This window comes from Leptopilina heterotoma, unplaced genomic scaffold, assembly GCF_015476425.1.
Source record: "Leptopilina heterotoma isolate Lh14 unplaced genomic scaffold, ASM1547642v1 Lhet_180, whole genome shotgun sequence".
NCBI lineage: Eukaryota > Metazoa > Arthropoda > Insecta > Hymenoptera > Figitidae > Leptopilina > Leptopilina heterotoma.
Window position 1 is genome coordinate 118,987 of NW_025110897.1, and position 21,806 is coordinate 140,792.

General features: G+C 31.3%; 1 protein-coding gene across 1 annotated transcript in view; it reads right to left on the reverse strand.

The window, feature by feature from the left end:
* LOC122500021 (protein ALP1-like) overlaps positions 1-3,758 on the reverse strand; it is a 34,104-nt gene extending 30,346 nt beyond the window's left edge. The window contains exon 1 of the mRNA XM_043608698.1: positions 3,706-3,758. The gene's annotated coding sequence lies outside the window, so the exon portion shown is untranslated. The remainder of the gene's footprint in view (positions 1-3,705) is intronic.
* Positions 3,759-21,806: the final 18,048 nt, after the last annotated feature.

Below are 21,806 nucleotides of genomic sequence, written 5' to 3' on the forward strand. Positions count from 1 at the left end.
TCTGACCTGCGCTAATACAAATAAACGTGTATCAAGAGCTGCATACATCAGGCATAGAATGGCTTCTAGGGACAACAATGTATTTTTAAAGGGTGGTAGATTATTTCAGCAATGGATTGTCGACAGTTATGTGAAAATTAAAAAGGTAGGACAAATTTCTGTCGAAATAATCAAAAGAAACTTCGTGCAGATACTTACGAAGGTCTAATTGATCATTTACAAAGAAGAGCTGACGATTCGAACAATGAAGTTGGGAAAATTGTAATACTTCCATCATCTTTCACAGGTTCTCCGAGAAATATGTTACAGCATTACCAAGATGCAATGGCTATTGTGAGAAAATTTGGTAAACCTGATCTTTTTATTACGATGACGTGTAATCCAAACTGGCGTAAAATTAAGGAAAATTTATTACCTAACCAAACTGCCTTTGACAGACCAGATATTGTATCGCGTGTTTTTACCATGAAAAAAGATAAACTTATTAATACTATTGTAAAGGAACAATTATTTGGCGAAGTGATTGCTTATGTGTATGTCATTGAATATCAAAAACGTGGATTGCCGCATATGCATTTATTAGTGACTTTGAAACAAAATTATAAAATAACAACACCCGAGATTGTAGACAAATATATTTCGACAGAAATTCCAAGTCAATCAGAAAATGTTATACTTCATGACATCGTTATGAAAAATTTGATTCATGGCCCATGTGGAAATTGTTGTAAAGATAATAATAGTAAATGTTTGAAAGGTTACCCAAAACAATTCTGTTCTGAGACAATAATGGATGAAAACGGATACCCAACGTATCGCTGCCTTAATACAGGACAATACGATCGCCTAAATGGAGGAACTACAGATAATCAATACGTTATTCCATACAATCCTACATTACTTCAGTTATTTAATTGTCATATTAATGTAGAAGTAGTTTCAAGTATTAAATCCATAAAATATTTGTATAAATATATTTTTAAGGGACATGATGCTGCTGTAGTAATTACCGATAGTAGTAATAATACAAGTTCTTTAGAAGATGATGAAATAAAAAACTTTATTGAAACTCGATATGTTAGTCCTGTTGAAGCATGTGATAGAATATTTGGTAGACCATTACAGAGTAAAAGTCATTCTATTTTCCGATTACCTGTTCATTTAATTAATTGGCATACTGTAACCATTAGTGAAGAAGCAAATGATGATGCTATAAATGAAGCTTTACAGAAACGGACTATGTTATTAGAATATTTCGATTTAAATAGGCGTGATCCACAAGCTAGACAATATACATATGCAGAAATTCCATGTTATTATGTTTTTAAGAAAGAACGTGGTGAAAATGCATTAAAATGGGTGAAGCGTAAAGGGTCATTTAATGTCATTGGACGGATGTATTCAATTTCGCCCAGTCAATCAGAACTGTTTCATCTTAGATTACTTTTAATAGTAGTTAAAGGCGCTACAAGTTATGATCATCTGCGAACTGTCAACAATATTGTACATGACATTTTTCGTAGTGCATGTTTAGCATTAGGCCTTATTGAAGATGATAGAGAATGGGAACGTGCTTTTACAGAAGGAGAAGTATGGATGATGCCACAACAATTAAGACGTTTATTTGTGCGTATTTTAATTTATTGCCATCCAGTTCATCCAAACGAACTTTGGGAAAAGTTTAAAGAGGCTATGTCTGAAGATTATCAGAAAAATTATCCATCTAATGAAGCTCATAAAAGGGCATATAATGATATAATTAACTTTCTGTTGCATGAAGGATCAAATATTAGCAATTTTCCTGAAATGATACAGTTAAATGAAATAAGTATTGAAACAGAAAATCAAGCGAACAACGAAATGTCATTGCAACAACATAAAGAGATTGGTGAAATGCAATATGTGTCACTGAATTCCAAATAGAAGGATATTGTTGATGAAGTATTAAATGTAGTTATTCAAGATAAAAGAATACCATCTTCTTCATGTTATTACATTGATGGACCAGGTGGATCCGGAAAAACTTTTGTTTATACAACTTTATACCATTTGTTAAGAAGTAAAGGAAAATGTGTTTGTACTATGGCATTTACAGGCATTGCCGCAATATTACTTCCCCGTGGTAAAACTGTACATAAAACATTTGGGATGCCTGTTCCATTGTTCTATGATTCTACATCAAATATTAAAAGTCAATCTAAGGAAGCTACATTTTTGAAAGAGGTTGATGTCTTTATTTGGGATGAAGCTCCAATGGCGCCAAGATATGCTATGGAATTAATTGATAGAACATTACGCGATTTTATGAATGTTGATATGCCATTTAGTGGAAAAACTATGCTTTTGGGTGGTGATTTTAGACAATTATTGCCTGTTAAAGTTAATGCTACTAGAAGCAAATTAGTTAATTTATCTATTAAATCTAGCACATTATGGAGTCATTTTAAGGTGATATCATTAACAGAAAATATGAGAAATTTACCTGGTGAAAAAGAATTTTCAGAATATTTATTATCAGTTGGAAATGGTACTTTAAATGATAATGATAATAATATACTAGCACCAGAGCAATGTGTAGAAAATGGTGATATCATTCATAAAATATTTGGAGAATTAATTATCAATAATAAATACGATGATTTAGCAAAAGTAGCAATATTGTCTGCTCGAAATGTTGATGTTGATGAAATTAACAACAAGGTACTCGAACTGTTTGATAATAAAAGTGAGCGAATTTATACAAGTGTTGATAGTACCGAAAATTGTGATAATGGAAGTATAAATGATGCTATTTTACCAGAGTATTTGAATACTTTAAATCCATCAAATTTCCCGCCTTATGAATTACGATTAAGAGCCAATTGTATTGTCATGCTACTTCGAAATCTTAGTATTAATGAAGGTTTATGTAATGGAACACGAATGCAGGTATTAGAACTATCAAACAATCTGCTACGTTGTCGTATTTTAACAGGTGATAAGGTTGGAGATATTGTATTTATAAATCGTATTACGCTGTATTGTGAGGATATTTATCCTTTTACTTTCAAACGACGGCAATTTCCTATAAAATTAGCATTCGCAATAACAATAAATAAAAGCCAAGGACAAACTTTTGACAAGATTGGTGTAGACCTTCGTAAAAATGTATTTAATCATGGGCAAGTATATGTTGCATTTTCACGAGTTAAATCTTGGGAATCATTAATTATATATTTAGGAAATCAAAGACCTAATTTACTAATCAAGAATTATGTTTACACTGAATTATTGAAATAAAAGTAAATATTTTTTCTATAAAAATGTCTGAGTCGTTATATATTTTTTTTCTTAAAAAAGGAGTGTGTCTCAGTATGGCTGTCTTTACGCGTAAGACTTTCTTCGACGCTTCTTATTGGTAAATTATGTCATTTTTTTGTAATAAGATTCACACGTAAGATTTCTTTACACGTTTCTTTCTTATCAATTGGTCAAAGACGTTTTAATTTCCTAATTTCAAATAATAGTTCAAACTTCAGATAATTATTTAAGACACTTATTTGTACGTTTTTTAATGTACTGCCAACCAGTTCATCCAAATGAACTTTGAAAAAAGTTTAAAGATAATATTTCTCAAGATTATTAACGAAATTTTGCATCCCATGAATCTTATAGAAAAGCATATATTGAAATAAATTATTTTCTTCGAAATGACGGAGTACTTACATTTTTTGTATAATATTTACAGAAACCACACTTATATTTCTTTTTTATAGCAAAAGTAGGAACGATTTTAAGAAACAAAAGTAAATTTTTAATTTAATATCCTCTGTTTATGGCTTTCTTTGACAGTAGAGATGTTTTTTTGCTAGCTAAGTGAAAAATAGTTAAAAATTGTTTATTTAGTAACGTTTTTCTTTCATCACTATTTTTTAAAATATAAATTTACTATGGAAGATTTTAAATGTTACAAAATTTAATTAACAAATAGATTACTTTGATTATAAAAAGGTTTTCTATAACTTCATCGTACAAAACTTTTTATAAAATGTGCCATTCTTGAAATATACGCTTTTTTTTAAGCAAAGAAAAGTGTTGTTTTTTTATCAAAACCATAAACTTTAGAAATGATACATTTAGAAACAGATAAAAACAGAACTAGAATTGTAAAGGTATAAAAAATTGTTTTACGCACAACATAGGCTATTATTTTATTAAATTGAATAATATTTAAAAATTCCTATTATCAGAAACTGTCACTCAAATTGATACCTTAACAAACAAAAGACTGTAATTTAAAGAATAAAAACGCAAGAGAAAAAACGCGCGCGCGGCAGAGCGCGATCGTTCTCGTATCTCAAATTTGAAGAAAATCTATCAAAAATCAATTTCTTCAAGAGTAGTAGTCGGAAAAATACCTTAAAGGAATATTTTTATTACTTCTTAAATTTATAATTAAAAATAATAAAATATTTTTAAAGATATTTTATTAGCTTATGTAATTTTTAATGTACTCAGTAATATTTAATAATCTTTACATCCATAAATTATATCGTTCAAGTTTGAATTAAAAAAGTAATAATGTTATAAAAAATCTAATATACAGTCATAACAAACGTTAGTTCGTTGTCATATTTAAATACAACGTTAAATTTTTTAAAAAATTGAAAATTTAATATTTTATGCTTTCATTTAAATCAAATTTAAAATTTAATTCATCCTTTTTATAAAAAAAATACAAAATTTTGACATTGGACTAAATATAGTTTCAATTCTTTTCTCAGATTCTTTTTTAAATCTAGTTCCTATTTTCTATTAATGTCTCAATACAAATGTTTAATAGTTTTTTGGTGTAATAAATGTGTTTTTTTCTCTTGCTGGTCTAAAAATATATATTTGTTTTTAAAAAAATGACATGAGAACAACGTCTATGTCAATAACAAAGCTTTCGTCCTTCAAAGAAAGACCTCCTCAGTATGAATTATTATTTTTTTTTTTTACAATCAATGAAATCTAAAAAATAATAAATAATTATATAAATGCTATTAAAAAATAACATTCGGAAAATTAAATAATGTCAAAAATACAGATCCTTTCTTTTCTCATCTAAGATAACCTAAAAAACACTACCTGTTTCAACAGTCCTATTTTTTTGACTAAATAGTCAATATTAGCAACTACATTAAAATTTAAGTTGCACGTCATAATATTGCACGTTAAATTGCACATTTTTACATTTAGTTTAAATATGATTTCAAAAACAGCATAAGATATATATTAATTGTTTTTTGACATGTTCCTTTTAAATTGTCAAAACATAATTGTGAGAACAACCTAACCTCAATATGTCAGTTTAGATTATAACTTAAGGTATCATACACAGTCAAGAGATGAAGCGAGGGAACATCACTACACTGCCATTCTACAATTACAAAGTAATTCGAGAATTCTCCGGGAGAAAGTTTCCTAAAAAAATATCATAAAAATCAATCTCTCTAAATAGAGAAATAAGAGAACATACAAATATAAATGACAAATATTTTTTAGGACTGTTAGAATTTTGCTTCGACAATGCGTATTGCACTTTTCAAGGGAAGTTCTATAAACAAATTTTTGGAACGCCCATGGGTTCACCCTTATCCGGTGCCATTGCTGATCTTGTAATGGAGAAACTAGAATCGGATATTCTTAATAAATTAGATTTTGAATTTGTTTTCTATCGAAGATATGTTGATAATATCCTTATGTGCGTTCCAAAAAATAAAGTTAATGAACTGGTTGAAACCTTTAATAATTACCATCACAAACTTCAGTTTACAGTAGAAGTTGAAAATAACAATAGCATAAATTTCCTTGATGTTCTAATCATAAGAGAAAATAATAGACTAAAAACTAATTGGTACAGGAAGAGCACTTTTTCGGGGAGATACGTAAATTTTAATTCTAGCATCTGTATGAAGGATAAGATTTCAATTGTTTATTCTCTGGTTGATAGGGCAGTCAAACTTTCGGAGATTGAGTTCGTGAAAGACAACCTAAGCATTGTGTTTGACATCCTTAAGAGTAATGATTTTCCGGTTTCCTTTTTGAACAAGTATATTAACCTTAGATTTGAGAAAATTACAAAACCTCTGATTCCTCTTCCAAGCTTTATAAACGATTCGCAGAGCACCGTTTTCAACCGTGTTATCTCATTACCGTATATAAACGAGCTTTATGTTTTCTTTTTAAAATTGTTTAAAAGTTATAACATCAAAGTGGTTTTTCATTACAATAGGGATCCGTTTGGTTGCTTCTCAAAGAATAAGGACATCACTCCAGCTGGGCTTAAAAATCAGGTGGTTTATAAGATTCCTTGTGAATGCGGCAAAGTTTATATTGGACAAACTGTTAATTATTTTAAAAATAGAATAAATGATCACAAACGAGACTGTAAAAATGATAAAAGATCATCTTCGCTGGTTGCCCATTCTCATGAAAATAATCATATTTTCGATTTTGATAATGCTAAAATTATTTGTAGTGAATCAAATTATAGAAAAAGATTATTTAAGGAAATGTACTATATCGCTAAATTCGAGAATTCCGTTAATACCAGGACAGATATTGACAACTTAAGTGAATTATATTTTAATTTAATTTCAAAAACCGACGTTTAGAATTGTATTGTAGATTATTATTGTTGTTATTATTATCTTTGTTATTAATTTTTTAGAAAGATTGATTTTTGTGATATTTTTTTAGGAAACTTTCTCCTGGAGAATTCTCGAATTACTTTGTAATTGTAGAATGGCAGTGTGGTGATGTTCCCTCGCTTCATCTCTTGACTGTGTATGATACCTTAAGTTATAATCTAAACTGACATATTGAGGTTAGGTTGTTCTCACAATTATGTTTTGACAATTTAAAGGGAACATGTCAAAAAACAATTAATATATATCTTATGCTGTTTTTGAAATCATATTTAAACTAAATGTAAAAATGTGCAATTTAACGTGCAATATTATGACGTGCAACTTAAATTTTAATTTAGTTGCTAATATTGACTATTTAGTCAAAAAAATATGACTGTTGAAACAGGTAGTGTTTTTTAGGTTATCTTAGATGAGAAAAGAAAGGATCTGTATTTTTGACATTATTTAATTTTCCGAATGTTATTTTTTAATAGCATTTATAATTATTTATTATTTTTTAGATTTCATTGATTGTAAAAAAAAAAAATAATAATTCATACTGAGGAGGTCTTTCTTTGAAGGACGAAAGCTTTGTTATTGACATAGACGTTGTTCTCATGTCATTTTTTTAAAAACAAATATATATTTTTAGACCAGCAAGAGAAAAAAACACATTTATTACACCAAAAAACTAACTTATTTTATTCTGGTCAACACCAATTTACATCTTCTTAAATTACACAAATATTTAATGATAATTTTTTGGCTTATGTAAATAATTTTAAAATATTATAATTATATTGTTCTATAATTAACAACATTTTGAATTTCTTTATTACATGTCATAAAAAGATAGCAACTAATTCATCATACAGAAAAGTAATGGAATATTACATCAAAGATGGGTATATTTATAGAATCAGAAGCCAAAAGAATAATACAATGTAAGTGAACTAAAAATTTTTAAACAAGCAATTAATAGAAATAAAATGTATATAAATTTCATTATTAAGTTTATGTATTTTAAAACGATAACTTTCTTTTCATTTGTTAAATATTTAGAATATTTTATATTTAAATACTTTATCTATACTGACTTGCTTTTTTTACAGTTATTATGAGTGCATTTATTGCAAGAAAAGAAATTGCAATGCCTGTGGCGTGGAAAAAAATGGTGATTTCATTTTGCAAAAAGATCATAATCATGCTAAAAATGAAAGAGAAAAATTATTTAAGTCTTATGCCGAGCTATAAAGACTCATGATTGGAATTTCATAAAATACAAAGACATTTTGAGTTTGTTTTTAATGAAACTTTAAATTTTTAATAATATTTATGAATTATGAATTGAAAAATATACAAATTTTATTATTTAAACTGATTTTTATTTTTGAACACCTACACTACACGGAGAGAAGTTTGAACCTTGTTTGTTTGTTTTGTAACCTAAAATCACGGTGTGATCAGAGTTTTAGACGATGATTGGAAACTCAACCTAGTTTTCGACAAGATGTAGCGCTCTCTGACGGTGACTGTCACCGCCACTTGCGATTCGTGAATGGAAAAACTCGGTGAGATCACTAAGATTTACCGTGATCTTCCCCCTCTTTTAACCTTCTGAATTAGACACTGTCTTTTATGGTTCAGAGTTCTCTCCGTGTAAACTTTAGAATAAGTAACTTTTTCTCAAAATTAAATAAAATTTTTTTCAGAAGTTTATTATATAATTTAAAATAATTTCTGTTCTTCTAAAAATTAATAACGATATGATGTTTTACAAAAAATCATTATCTTGAAATATGTATCCATAAATTTTTTACGAATTAAAATAAAAGATTTTTTACTGTTTTAACATTCTATTTTTAAAAAATTTTAAATTTGAACTTTACTTTGATATAAAGTTGATATTGGAAAATTTCTTAAGCGCTCGGTGGTCAAATATAAAATAGAAATATGGAAGCTGCGCAAATAAATTATATTGAAATTGAATAAACGTATAAAGAAGATAGATATAATTCTACAATTTAGGGGAAATTGGGGAATTATGGGCCAATTTTTTTTTACTTTCTTTTATTCGTCCAAAGCAATTTTTTTATAAGCATTTTATGAATTTCCAATGCTTTATAATTACCTACAAGTCGTATAAAACAAGCATCTAAAAAATTGTATTCAAATATTTATTTTTTGATAGAGCTGTTTACTTGTAATGTATAATTAATGGAGTCTATTTTAATTAAAAGTATATAATAACATGTATTTAAAAACTCTAAATAATGAAACGTTTATATAAGTTTTACATTAAACTTGCAGAACAAGAGGACTTTTGTTGTACATATGTATATTTTGCTGCAAAATTGCTTGCAAATTTATTATAAACTTTTCAATTCAATAACTATCTTAAAGAAAAACCTGAACAAAATTTAAATATCGCGCCTTAAAGTGACGCGCCATTTTATTACAATGAGCGTGCGACCATGCGCAAATAAGTCTGCAATTCGGACGGATATATTAAAGTTCTGCTTATTTCCATAATACGGCACATGGTGTTCAAAGCAATTACATTGCATTCAGAAAAAGTTATTACAGTGTTTACTCCAATTAAACTTTTTATTTTCTTGCTACCCTTCAATTTATTATTTATGCGTTCTATTATTTCTTTTATTGATAATTTTACTTAATTTTTTTCTATTATGTGTTGTATTGCTCCTTACCGGCGTTGATCGAACGTATGGCGAAACTTATGTATTTGTGAACGACGGAATTTTTAAAAGAATCGACAATAGAAATCACAAGATCATAAAGGTAATACACTTGCATATTTATAATTTAGTTTAAATGATAGTTTGAATACACACTGTTTTTATAAAAATTAAAAGTCGAGCATTCAATAACTTGTATATTAATTAAATATTTGTTTGGGATCTATATACATAATAAACTAATGAAGAAATGTATAAACTTAAATGAATCTATATAATTATAATTTGTAAAAATATAAATTTTTATTTTAACTTTTTAAAGTAGTATAACATATTATTTATAAATTTATTTACAAATTTTGAAGAATTTGAATTTAATTGAATTAATTTATAGGTATTATTACCTTTTTTTAATTAATAGTAAACGAAAAATTCTTTCATAAAAATGTTTCCATTTCTGTTTATCAAAAATATTTGCTATTGCTATTCATGCTATTCATCTACAAGGTGTAGATAGTGACTTTCTTCATCACTATTTAATTATCTACTATATATATTTATCGTCGTTTATTCTTCGCAGAATAAATAAAACACATAAAAAAATGTAAATATAAAACCCAACAATTCAATTGAGAAATCAAATTTTTATTCAATTAGTAAATTTGTAAAATTTTAGGTTATGTTACGTCAATCGTTTCTTATTGTTAAAAAGTAATCACTTTTATTCAATTACAACTATTCATTGTTTAAAATGTTGAAAATTAAATTTTCTATGCTTCCATTAAATAGAATTTAAAATTTAATGTATCCTTTTTTATATGTAAAATATTATATTATGAAGTGTTGAACTACATCTTGTTTTGATTCTTTGTCAGATTCTTCCATAAATCTAATTACTTTCTCATTAAAAAAATTTGTAATTCCATTTTTAAGTATGCACTTAATTTTAATATTATAATTATAATTTCCTATAATTAACAATATAAATTTCATCATTACATTATATTAAAAGATGGCAGATGATGCATCGAGGGCAAAGACATTTAGAAGTCACGTTAGAAACGGATATCTATACAGAATTGAACGCCTTGATGCAAGAACCAGACATAGCTCCGAGAAAAGAGTGGGGGGTTGTCCCCTGGCAAAAAAATATTTAACTTCAAAATTTTTGAATTTTTAAATTTTATTCTTATAAAGAATAAAAAACTGCATCTTTTTTTCCTTTGAGAAAAAGTTGTAGAATTAATATTTTTTTAAATAAAATTGAAAAACTTGTTTTTTCTCAAACGAATTTTTAATTAAAATTTCATCTTCAACTCGCTGCCAAATCTACAATTTTGCATATTTTTCAATCAAATTTGGAATGGACACACTTTATATTATCCTTTTTGAGCATATATGTTTTAAAAATTTATATGTTTGTTTATAAACAAACTAAAAAATATTTATTAGCCAATGGTAAAATTTTAACACCATAATCTTTGAACGCTTCGTTTATCGAGGAAATTTTGAGCAAATGAAAACTTCCAGTGAAGAAGTTGTTCAAAATAGTATAAAAAAGTTTTCTGGAAATTATTAAATTATCAAAATTGATAGAAAAAATTCTAACAACGTTTAACTTTTCTCGCGCGGCGGACTCTAACGAAACGAATTTCTATATCTGGCGGAGCCAGCCAGGACTGTCTGTTTTTTCATTTCACAGCTTAGAATAATGAAAAAAAACAGTAATATGCTTTTTTCGGAAAACAATATTTTTTCATATCACTCAATATAAGAATAAATAAATTATTATATTAGCGTTAAAAATATTATTAAAATAATAAATATTAATTATTTTCATTATTCTAAGCTGTGAAATGAAAAAACAGACAGTCCTGGCTGGCTCCGCCAGATATAGAAATTCGTTTCGTTAGAGTCCGCCGCGCGAGAAAAGTTAAACGTTGTTAGAATTTTTTCTATCAATTTTGATAATTTAATAATTTCCAGAAAACTTTTTTATACTATTTTGAACAACTTCTTCACTGGAAGTTTTCATTTGCTCAAAATTTCCTCGATAAACGAAGCGTTCAAAGATTATGGTGTTGAAATTTTACCATTGGCTAATAAATATTTTTTAGTTTGTTTATAAACAAACATATAAATTTTTAAAACATATATGCTCAAAAAGGATAATATAAAGTGTGTCCATTCCAAATTTGATTGAAAAATATGCAAAATTGTAGATTTGGCAGCGAGTTGAAGATGAAATTTTAATTAAAAATTCGTTTGAGAAAAAACAAGTTTTTTAATTTTATTTAAAAAAATATTAATTCTACAACTTTTTCTCAAAGGAAAAAAGATGCATTTTTTTATTCTTTATAAGAATAAAATTTAAAAATTCAAAAATTTTGAAGTTGAATATTTTATTGCCAGGGGACTACCCCCCACTCTTTTCTCGGAGCTATGTCTGGTTCTTGCATCAAGGCGTTCAATTATTGATTCGGGTCACAAAATTCGATGTGATTCAAAAGCTGCCATGAAAGTGATAAATTTTTTTATTTTTCTTTAACGAAAATATTAAGTTGCAAAGTACGCAAAAATTCAGAAATCGCTAACCTTTTAAAATTAATATATCTTGTTCTTGTATAATTAAAAAAAATTTAAAAAGTCACAAAAACACCTAAAAACGTAGAGACTAATGTAGGTACTTAATGGATTTGTAAAATATTTGAGAACATCATTAATTGTGTTAAAATCGTAATATAAATTGCAGGACATTTCAATACATTTAGTACTTTTTAAAATATTTGGATTTTTGTAACAAAAAATTAGATATTTTGAAATTTAAACACACGTAGAGCCTGAAGTACTAAATAGTTAAATACCTATACTAAAACTTTAGTTATATATTTTACTTGGTAAACTTTTATTTCACTAATTATTTGAAAAATTGCAAAATTTTTACTTGGCGGAACTTTTTGCATCAAAAATATTTTTGTTGGGATAAATAAATAAAAAGAAGAATAATAAATATTTGAACATAATTCTTTTTATTTCTTTCCCCAGGAATTATACAAATTCATTTTCAAAAGAATTGATGTTCTTTTAAATTAAGACGCAACGCAGAAATATAATGTTCTGACTCAAATTAAATATATATTTTGTGTGTATGTGTAAATTAAAAAATGTCCTTGCGAACCAAATTACAATATATATTTATTATAAATTATATTACTTTACAATAACCGTAATTTTCATTTATCGTTAGCAAATTCTCTGCATTCATTTGTTTGTTTATATTTAAAATAAGACTATTTAGTAAAATTATTCGAATATAAAATAAAATCTAAAAGTTATTTAACTTTATTTTTCTTAAGTTAATTTATATTGTATTATTAATTTTTAAGCAGTATTTCTGTATACATACTACTCTGGTTTTCATTTTTTTTTAGTTATTATGAGTGCATTGAATATAAAAAAGGCACTTGTAATGCACGTGGTGTTGAAAAAAATGGCAATTTTGAATTAAAAGGAGAACACACTCATACTAAAAATGAAAAGGAAATAAAGAAACGAAAATTCAAACAAGAATTATGCCAAGCTGTTAAAACACAGGATTTAAATTTTAAAAAAATGTATGATTCAACTCGTTTGAAGTGAGTATTATTTTTACAGTTTAAAAAAAATTTTAAACTTAAAATAAGAAAATAAAATTTTTTTTAAAAAGAACTTTAATATTAAAAGTTAATTTAAATTATATAATATTATAAATATTTGCAATTAAATTACTTGAGCATACTTACATTGTTAAAAATCTGACTTCATATTTACATCAAAAAGATTTAAATGATGTTATTTCAATCTCACAAAGTGTGAATTCTTGCATTTCATTGCCTTCAAGTTTTTAGTAAATCCAATCAAATAAAAGTATTCACACTTTTTGAGATTGAAAGTAAATAATATTCAATCTTTCGGTGTGAAGTTGGAGTCTGATTTTTAACAGTGTAATCATGCATTTAAAATAATATTTTATTTTCAACAGTATTTCTTCTTGTTACTTTAGACATACTAAAGCGGCTGTTGACGTCACATTCAATTCGATTGAAAGTTCCATGTATAAATGCCGTAGAAGTACTTTGCCTACCTTGCCCCCGTATCCAGACTGTCTTCAATCCTATGCTGACATAATAAATTCAGAAAATTATCAGGAATGGAAGAATTTTCATAGTGGAGTTTTTACTGTCTCCCCTATTACTAGTGAAGACGGATCGACGTCAATAATATTTATTGACGAACAGTTTTCAAGGAAAATTATAACACAGAATAATTCATTGTATCTAGATGCAACGTACAAAATTAAAAGCTGTTTAAATTACGCTTTTTGGCGGCCGTCGAGATCCTTCCTCGACATAACCGAGATTATGAAGTTCTCGACTTGCCGCCAATTCTCTTCCGACTGGGTCATCAGCGATACCATGTTCTCCGGTGTAACTTGACTATTTACACCTTCGAACATGGCCCGCCTTTCCAAGTCCCATTTTCTGCATGAGAAGAGGGTGTGCTCCGCGTTGTCCTCAGGGAACTGGCAATATGCACACACCTCGTTCTCGCGTAATTTAAAGCGACACAGGTACGAGTTAAAACACCCGTGACCTGTAAACGCCTGAGTCAAGTAATAGGAAACCTGACCGTGTTTCCTATTTATCCAGGTGGCGAGTGCCGGGATAAGGCGATAAGTCCATCGACCTTTTTCCTCACCATCCCATCTTTCCTGCCATCTTTCTATGAGCCTGTGCCTCGCTTCTTTGCGGATCAGGCCCTTGCTTGGTCTTATTTCCTCATCTAAGGAACTGCTTTCTTTAGAAAAGAGAAACATTTCTTCCCTTTCCCTTGCCAAAAGATCTGCTGGCGGGACACTTGCAAGGACCTGCACAGCACTCGTAGATACCGTCTTATATGCAGAGATGATACGCGTTGTTATCGATCTCTGCGCAGACAGTACCTTTTCACAGATGGTTACACATCTTTTACTCCTTAGGGATGGGACCCACGCTGGTGCTGCATAGAGCATTTTAGCGTGAGCGACACTCGCCAACAGTCTCCGTTTTTGTTCACGGGGTCCGCCAACATTTGGCATTAGCCGTGAAAGATTAGCCGCACACTCGATCGCCTTATTTGACGCCGTAGCCATGTGGTGGTGGAAGTTTAACCTTCCATCCAACTCCACACCAAGATATTTAATTTGCTTACTCCACTTGACCTCGAATCCGTCTATCACGATTCGTGGAAGCTTATAACCACGTCTGTCTGTGACTAGCAGTGCCTCAGTCTTTTCCAGGGCCATTTCAAGACCTCTGGTATCCAGCCAGCTTTTTGCTAGTCGCAGACATTCGTTCACCAATGTCCCAAGAGCCTCCTCACTTTCGGCAGTGCACACGAACAACGCGTCGTCCGCAAAGCCGATGATCACCGCACCTTCGGGCAGATCCATTTGCAGAAAATCATCGTAAGATACATTCCATACAAATGGACCCACCCTCGAGCCTTGAGGAGCCCCACGCTGCATCTCTTCCCTGAGAGTGCAGGTGTCTCCCTCATATATAACCCACCTGTCGCTAAGATAATTATCCATTATCCGCAACAAGTAGGGCGGCATGTTTTTCTTTTCCATCGACTCGATGAGATCTTTCCATCTTGCGGAATTAAACGCGTTGCGTATGTCAATTGCTACCAACGCGCAGAAGCTCTTTTTTTTCCCAGGTCCCAATTTGTTTTTTCCTGCTTTGGCTTTGTCCACAACTGCCTGGATGGCATCAACTGTGGACTTGCCTTTACGGAAACCAAATTGGTGATCTGATAAACGATTCTCTTCGGTCAAGTGGCTTTGCATTCTCTGCAGAACCATATCCTCTAGAAGTTTACCCATCGTATCTAGCAGGCATATAGGCCTGTATGATGAGACTTTATCTAGAGGTTTTTCGCCTTTCCTCAAGAGGACTAACCTCTGTCGCATCCAGTCGCGGAAGAACTCTTCTCTCTCAAGGCAAAGATTGAAGCATCGAAGCAGAATCTGGAGTGAAGTGTCGATTACCAACTTTAGGATCTCGTTACTTATCCCATCGATTCCAGGCGCCTTGCCTGTTTTCAATCTTTTGCCTGCTTTGTGCAATTCGCTTGGAGATCATTTCTCCAATCAGAATTCCTCTCTTGTCGAGCTTCGTCTCACCCCACTCTGGCGACTTTGCATTAAAATCGCCAGTGATGATGACATCCAGCTTGGATTCTATGAGGCTCGATTCTAGGTCTTCTATATTGGCCTCGAAGGTGGTCAGCGGGTCGTTGGGTGAGAAGTAGCAGCTATACATACGTATATTAGCCACCTCTATCCACACAAACCCGCTGCTTGTCTCCAAGAACTTGTCAACCCGCAATTCTGGGTTGCACAGCTTGATGGCGGCTCTCTTCGCCTTATCCTGATACCAAGGTGCGAGGTCGCTTCCTTGATACTGCTCACTGCAGAACAGGATATCGACCTCATTTTCCCTAGCTGTTTGCATCAGGAGCACCTGTGCATCCTTACTTGTATGCAGGTTGACTTGAAGGAGCTTTAGCGATTTGCCCTTTTAAGTTTCTCCAGTTCCTCCTTGTAAACCGGGCAGGAAATTCTTCCAGGGATATGGTTGACTTCCGTTTTTCCCAAATCTGTACACGTAATGCACTTTGGCTTGTCGCCAGTATAACTCTTGGCGAAATGTCCCGCTTCGCCGCATCTCCGACAGTTTTTTGTTCTGTCGGGGCCCTTGCAAATTCGGGTCATGTGTCCATAGGCTAGGCACTTTTGACATCTTGTCACTTCTAAGTGCGTTCGGATGGATGCGTTTATCCAACCAATACGCACTTTGCCTAGCTTAAGCAGACTCTCGCTGTCCGTTTCACTCAAGCGTACTAGTGCCACTTTCGTACCACCAAAACGTGTCAGAAGTCGGCAAGTCACATCTAACTCGGGCTTTTGCAACTTCTGCTTTAAGACGGTTAAAACGTCCTCTTCTGAAGTTGTTTCGTCAAGTTCCCGAATTTCGAGGGTCTTTTTACTGACAAGAGCCGTAACCTCGGCCTTGTCCTGAAGAACGGAGGTAAGATTCTGAGCGAACTTTGAAGTTTCACCCCCCTTTTTTACCACAACGAGAACCTCCTTTTTAAGAGTTCTCCTAATTTTCACAATCTCTGTGCCAGTTTACTCTGGATTTACCGAAGTTGTTGCCAGCTTTATAAGATCATAGTAGGTCTCTGAATTCCGGGCCGAAATTTTTATTGCCTCCGTTGTTCTAATTTTAGGGGGGCGCTTCTGAAGTCGCTTCCTCTCCTCCGCTTTCTTCAAGGCCTTTCTCTTACGGGCCTCCCGTTTCCTATTGGAGACGGTTTCAAAGTCTTTTTCGTTTTCAGGCTTATTTTCCACAGTTGCCTCCGAATAAGAAGCAACCTTGGCCGAAGCAGCCTTACTCACCTCCGTCTCCATAACAGTAGAGTTTGGATTCCGCACTCCAAGGTTATGTGGGGTTGGTATGATAAAACAAAAGGAAATATAAAAAAAGAAAAGTAATATATATGGGGCAAAATTCCTCAATTGTCCTAACTTAAAATCGAAAGTCTTCAAATCGGGCTGATTTTTGCACAAACTTTAATACTATGGGAGAGAACTTTACCCATAAAATATTAAGATATTTTATTAAAAATTGTAGGGGGGAGAGGGGGTTAAAGTTTTTGGTAACGTGTGGACAGTGGATTCTTTTAGCTAATATATAGCTAAAATACAGTAGAGTGGACAAAATTTTGACCTATATGTTTTCCAAAGGTTTTTTCCTCCTCTTTCGAATGGTGTAAAAAATTTTTTTTTTAATTAACAATTTAACTAATTTTTTTCAAAATTAAAAATGTTTTTCACTTTTTTTTAAAAAACGGCATTTTTTTTTCTCTTTTTTTTGCTTTAAAATAAAGCTTAATATGTGTACTTTCTATAACTGATTCTGAAAAAATGACGTTTTTTTTGTTTTCGAATTATTAATTAATTAATTAATAAAAATCAGTAAAACATTACTAAAAAATGAAATATTTTTTAAGCAAGTAAACTTTTCTGAATTATGAGATTATCATCGTAAAGCTTACCTAATTCCGCATCCAACAAGTATAACTACACCTATTTTTACAAATAATTGTTAAATAAATAAATAATTGAAAATTTATTTATTAATTTTTTGAAATTGTTTATAAAAAATAGTTAAAAATAAACTTGTTGGGTGCGGAAGTTGGTAAGCTTTACGTTGGCAAGCGCAAAATTAAGAAAAGTTTATTTCTTTGAAAAATTATAATTTTTAAAATAATTTTTATTAATTAATTAATAAATAATACGAAAAGAAAAATGTCATTTTTTCCTAATCGCGTATTAAAAGTACACATATTAAGCTTTGCTTGAAAGATTCTAGTAATTTTTTCTTGTAAAAAACCTTTGTTATATCAAAAAATTTTTAAATGAAAAATGAAAACCAAATTATGATTTTTCAAAAGCATAACAATCAAAGCATACATTCTTCTTAAGGAAATTTCTTTTTGATGCAGCAAAATATATTCATAAATTAAATGTAATTATATTGTGGTTTGCAAACTTTTGCAATTCGAAATGATTCGAATTTTCTGTTGTCGAGTCGATTAATGTTCGGTTCGACTCGATTAAATGCACACCTCTATTTCATATGCAAATTGCTTCTTTTTTTATGATAGAATAGTCATTTAAAAATATTAATATAAAACAAATTATGAAAAAATACAAAATTTGAATTTTTTGTGAAAAAGAAAAATTTCTATTAATTTTATAAATTTTGATAAAAAATATACTTTGTATACATCAACCGATTCGTTTTCTTGTCAGGAATGTAATTTTGAGAATAATTAATTAAAATATTAACAGATAAAAAAATTATTTACAAAAATACAAAAAAATTTTTTTTTGAATTTAAAAAAAATTGTATAAATTTTTTTTTTTAGATATTTTTGAAAATCCTTGTGTCAGATTTTAGGTATTAATGACTGCAATAAACCTGCAAAATTTCAAGACAATCCATCAAAATTTGTTTGAGATAATTTGTACACAATTTTTGTGACATACACACACACATACACACATACACACACATATACATCTGGACATTTGCTCAGAATTGAATAAACATATGTTATAGATGAAAATGAGTCCATATAACCTTCTTTTGAAAAATTGAAAATCGTCACAAATGCAAAGCTTCCTTTTGAGGAAGCAAAAATGTCATTTTTCCAAAAATAAATAAATAAATAATCAATTTTTTATTTATTTAACAATGATTTATAAAAAACAGTTTAGTTTATGCTTGCTGGATGCGGAATTTTGTAAGCTTTACGATGATAAGCTCATAATTAATAAAAGTTTATTTGCTTGAAAAATATTTAATTTTTTAGTAATTTCTTACTATTATTAATTAATTAATTAATTATTCGAAACACAAAAGAAAACGGCACTTTTTCCTAATCGAGTATTGAAAGTACACATATTGAGCTTTATTTTAAAGCAAGGAAGAAGAAAAAAAGTTCTTTTTTCAAAAAATTAATAAATAAATTTTCAATTATTTATTTATTTAACAATTATTTGTAAAAATAGGTGTAATTATACTTGTTGGATGCGGAATTAGGTAAGCTTTACGATGATAATCTCATAATTCAGAAAAGTTTACTTGCTTAAAGAATATTTTATTTTTTAGTAATTTTTTACTGATTTTTATTAATTAATTAATTAATAATTCGAAAACAAAAAAAACGTCATTTTTTCAGAATCAGTTATGGAAAGTACACATATTAAGCTTTATTTTAAAGCAAAAAAAAGAGAAAAAAAATGCCGTTTTTTAAAAAAAAGTGAAAAATATTTTTAATTTTGAAAAAAATTAGTTAAATTGTTAATTAAAAAAAAAAATTTTTACACCATTCGAAAGAGGAGGAAAAAACCTTTCGAAAACATATAGGTCAAAATTTTGTCCACTCTACTGTATTTTAGCTATATATTAGCTAAAAGAATCCACTGTCCACACGTTACCAAAAACTTTAACCCCCTCTCCCCCCTACAATTTTTAATAAAATATCTTAATATTTTATGGGTAAAGTTCTCTCCCATAGTATTAAAGTTTGTGCAAAAATTAGCCCGATTTGAAGACTTTCGATTTTAAGTTAGGACAATTGAGGAATTTTGCCCCATATATATTATAGTAAATTTAATAAACTGGCGACCTACTACCAGCCCGACCCACTAAAACCCGTAACCCTTCTTCTGGAGCCCTTTACCCTCCCTCGGAACTGTCGTATGACTTTAGCCATCGAGGGTGGCGCTCCAACTCTGTCGCTAATGCGACCTTCTTTTTCTCTCTGCGGTTTTCCTGCTTCCATAATTAAAAATTTAAAACTATTTCAATATAAAAGCGGAATTAACAGCACAACAGTAATAAAAAAAACAAATGTTTAATTAAGTGTAAACAGTCAAAAGATAAAATTGCAAACGGATATACAAAAAAAAGAAAAAAAAACGCGTATATAATATTGAAAACATAAAACAAATTAAAAAATATAGAAGGACAAGTAAATCACAAAATAAATTGAATTAACTTGACTGTTTACACCTTCGAACATGGCCTGCCTCTCCAAGTCCCATTTCTTGCATGAGAAGAGGGTGTGCTCCGCGTTGTCCTCAGGGAACTGGCAATATGCACACACCTCGTCCTCGCGTAATTTAAAGCGGCACAGGTACGAGTTAAAACACTGGCAATATGCACACACCTCGTCCTCGCGTAATTTAAAGCGGCACAGGTACGAGTTAAAACACCCGTGACCTGTGAGCGCCTGAGTCAGATAATAGGAGACTTCTCTATGCTTTCGGTTTATCCAGGTAGTGAGTGTTGAAATCAGACGATAGGTCCATCTGCCCTTTTCCTCCCCATCCCATCTGTCCTGCCATGTCTCGATAAGTCTGTTTCTCGCGTGTTTGCGGATGCGGTCCTTGCTAGGTCTTTCTTCCTCTGGGTACTCGGGATTATTTTTTCTTTTAAAAAGAAGAAATACTTCCTCCCTTTCCCTTGCCATAAGATCTGCTGGCGGGACACTTGCAAGGACTTGCACAGCACTCGTCGAGACCGTCTTATACGCAGAGACGATACGGGTAGTAACACATCTCTGCGCAGACAGCATATTATCGCAAATGGTTTTGCTTCTTGTTTTAAGTGAGGGAGCCCACGCTGCTGCTGCGTAAAACAGCTTAGCGTGGGCAACACTAATCCCCAGTCTCCTTTTCCTTTCACGTGGTCCGCGAACGTTTGGCATAAGTCGTGCCAAGTCTGACGCACACTTTATCGCCTTATTCAAGGCCGTCGCTATATGGTAATGGAAGTTTAACCTTCCATCGAGCTCCACTCCTAAATACTTAATATGTTTACTCCACTTGACCTCGAATTCGTCTATCACGATTCGCCAAGTCTGACGCACACTTTATCGCCTTATTCAAGGCCGTCGCTATATGGTAATGGAAGTTTAACCTTCCATCGAGCTCCACTCCTAAATACTTAATATGTTTACTCCACTTGACCTCGAATTCGTCTATCACGATTCGTGGGAAACTATAACCACGTCTGTCTGTGACGAGCAGAGCTTCGGTTTTTTCCAAGGCCATTTGAAGACCTCTCGCATCCAACCAGCTTTTAACTCGCCGCAGACATTCGTTCACCAATGTCCCAAGGGCTTCCTCGCTTTCGGCTGAGCACACGACCAACGCATCGTCCGCAAAGCCGATGATGACCGCGCCTTCAGGTAGACCCATTCGCAGGAAGTTATCATAGGATACATTCCACACGAATGGTCCCACCCTCGAGCCTTGGGGGGCACCACTTTGCATCTCTTCCTTCAGAGTCCAGTTGTCCCCCTCATATATTACCCACCTGTCGCTAAAATAATCATTCATTATCCGCAACAAGTAGGGCGGTATTCTTTTCTCCATCATCGACTGGATGAGATCTTTCCATCGTGCGGAGTTAAACGCGTTACGTATGTCAATAGCCACCAATGCGCAGAAGCCCTTCTTCTTCTTTGGTCCCAATTTGTTTTTTCCCGCTTTGGCTATGTCCACAACTGCCTGAATGGCATCAACCGTGGACCTGCCTTTGCGGAAACCAAATTGGTAATCGGATAGACTATTCTCTCCGGTCAAATGGGTTTGCATTCTCTGCAGAACCTTTTCTTAGGAGGACTAGCCTCTGCCGCTTCCAGTCGCGGAAGAACTCTCCTTTCTGAAGGCAAAGATTGAAACATCGGAGCAGAATCTGGGGTGAAGTGTCGATAACCAATTTTAGGATCTCGTTACTTATCCCATCGATTCCAGGCGCCTTGCCTGTTTTCAATCTTCTACCTGCATTTC